Genomic DNA, 2792 nt, shown 5'->3' on the forward strand with positions numbered 1-2792 from the left:
TACGTCTTTATGGTGCGATTTTTAGCGCCTTCTAACGGCTGGAGATGCTCTTACAAAACAGTGTGTAGATACGGGATGGGCGTGTTGATGCTGCTGCATGTGCGCTCCAGTGACCAGTCCACTCCATCACGTGCACCCATAGGCATCGAAGTATGCATTAATCGACCACTCTACTTGTTTAATGGTGTGGTGCACTGCAGCCACGCGATGGCATCGTGGAAGCAGCATTGGAACCTCCGCATGGCATCCGATGGAAGGGAGATGCCCACCTCAATGCCGCCGCTGCTCCGGCGGCTCTCCGCCACCGCCATGGCGCCAGTCCTCGCCACGGATACGATGTCCACTTTGGCCAGCTGCCCAAACCCAAAGTCGACGCCGTAGACCCGGAACCTGGGCGACCCTGCCACGGCCAGCACGCCGTCGCCGGATAATATGGCCTCCCTTACCCGCTCCCACCACAGCTCCGGTGACCGAATGCTGCCGACGCGCACCGCCTGCTCGATCGCCGCAGCCACCGCCGTGCACGCGGTGAAGAGGCCAACCGCGCCGGCCGTGGCGAGCCGGTCCTTGGGCGCGGCGTTCAGGGCGGCGCCGACGCAGTTGCCGAGGTACTCGTCTGGAATGGGATCAGGCTCCATCCGCGAGCGGTGGTCGACGGGGAAGATGAAGTAGGTCGAGTCGCCGCCGCCGCCGTTACTTGCTGCGTCGTCGTGTTTAGCGCGCTGGTGGCATGACCAAATGAAGCCGAAGGTGGCAACCAGTGAGGAGCATCGCGGCGGCGCGCCCCCCTTCCCAGCCGCGGCGAGCCGCACGACGTCCTTGATGCGCTGTATGTTTTCCATGGACAGAGTGAAGGTGGTGGAGGAGCTTATCGCCGGCCATCTTGACGTCATTCTTCTTCTCGGTGCTCGCCATGGCTCTAATGAAGGCGTCGCAAAGACCGCTTGGGTCCTTGACGAGAGTTCTGTCGATGACTGGGGGCGCCGGCGCGACGGCGCCGGAGCTGGCCGCCGCCCAGGTGTGGAGGAAACGCGTGGAGCACGCCCCGTCGCAGGCGGCGTGATGCAGGGCCATGCCGACGGAGAGGCCGCGGCCGCCGCGCAGCACGGTGGCTTGCAGGGCGAGCACCGCGCCGCCGTCCGGGAGAGGCGGCACGAGCTGTGCGATCTTGGCGACCTCCCTCGGCCCGTCCAGGGCCAGCTCGTCGACGTCGAGGTCGTACATGGCGACGGTGAAGGTGACGCCGTCGCCGGGCTGGTAGTGGAGCTCGTGGCGGTCGGTGGTGCCGGGCCTGAGGCGCAGGCGGCCGGCGAGCGGGTAGAAGGTGCGGAGGGCTTGGGAGAGTGAGGTCTTGAGGTTGGAGAGGATGGTGGCGGTAGTGGCGGCGCCGGGGCCGGGGACGAGGTGGTAGAAAAAGACGCGCTCCACCGGCGGGAAGTTGAGCCAAAAGACATCGATGAGCGGGAGGGAGCTTAGGTGTGCTAGGTCATAGCGTGGGGGTGCTTAGTGCTTCCGGTCCCCGTAGCTAGACAGTCGTGTGTGTTATGCATGTGGCGGATATCTCAGGTTCGACTTGTAAGGGGGATACCTCACCACCTTGTATCATTCGCCCGTGTAAAACAAAAACTGATGTGCAACATATAAGCCCGACTTGTTTGGGGGGACCACCGCGTCCCCTGCCGATCATCAGCACACATTCCCGGCAATCGCGTCACCATAGCCCCACCACCATGGCCCTGGCCACCATAGCCACGCCGCCTCGAGCCCAGCTTGCCTCTGTCCAAACAGCATGTGTGAAAAAAAGGCAGGAATCACCGGGATCCACTACCGCCGCAGCACTGAGAGCCAAGCCATGACGGGAGGATTTCTGGAACGTGGGGAATGGGAGAGTGAGGAAGAGATAGCAGCGAGGGGGGAAACTAGATGAGATCGTTCGCCGGGAGATGTGAAAATGCGAACGAATAAGTAAAGCTGGCGCGGCTTCAAGATTGTGCAAAAATCCGTGCGACCAAATCCAACGATACGGGAGGTGTTTGCTTGGAGCTGCGAAAATACGAACAGACGCTAATAACATTACGATTTTTCTTTTGAACCCCTCTTTAGTCACTTTATTTATTTAGTGGACAAATACACGATTACACAACATCGATCAAATTTGCTATTCCTTGGCAACTAAAGTCTTTTTACGATTCAGTCGTTTGGCCAACATCTATGATTGAGACGAAGTGATGCGGCTAGCCATCACGTCCTCGGAGAGGCCTTACCAAAGGAGATATAGTATGTTTGAAGGTTCGGATGATGGTTGGGGCAGGAAGGGGGAAGCTACGGGGTCATCGATACCAAAATTAATTCTCAGGGTTTAGAGGGAAGCCCATAACGACGATGGCACAAGGAAGGTGGTAGCATGGGTGGGGCGAGATGCCACACAGCAGTGTCCATCGACTGCAGTGGCAATTAGGACGATGTTAGGTGGCGGCGACACAATTATGCCACCTCGGACTAGGTGGGTCGGGGCTTCGGGAGGAGAAAGAATAGGGTCACTATCGGGAGGAGGAAGAAGAGAGTGGCTGTTAGATTCCAATCCAGTGATCACGTGAAATGGACCCAAAGTTGCAAAAAAATTTAGAGAAACATTTCAATCCAGTGATCACGTGAAATGGACCCAAGGTTAATTTTTTTCCAGAGAAACAACTCTTGCCACGGTAATCCACCACTACTAGGAAAAGGCCTACTAATGGCGCACCTAATTTGGCCATTAATGGCGCATTAGTGGTGCGCCATTAGTAGCACGC

General features: G+C 58.1%; 1 pseudogene; it reads right to left on the reverse strand.

Moving 5' to 3' along the window:
• LOC125554864 lies at positions 1–1606 on the reverse strand (annotated as a pseudogene).
• Positions 1607–2792: the final 1186 nt, after the last annotated feature.

This window comes from Triticum urartu, chromosome 4, assembly GCF_003073215.2.
Source record: "Triticum urartu cultivar G1812 chromosome 4, Tu2.1, whole genome shotgun sequence".
In the NCBI taxonomy this organism is placed as follows: domain Eukaryota; kingdom Viridiplantae; phylum Streptophyta; class Magnoliopsida; order Poales; family Poaceae; genus Triticum; species Triticum urartu.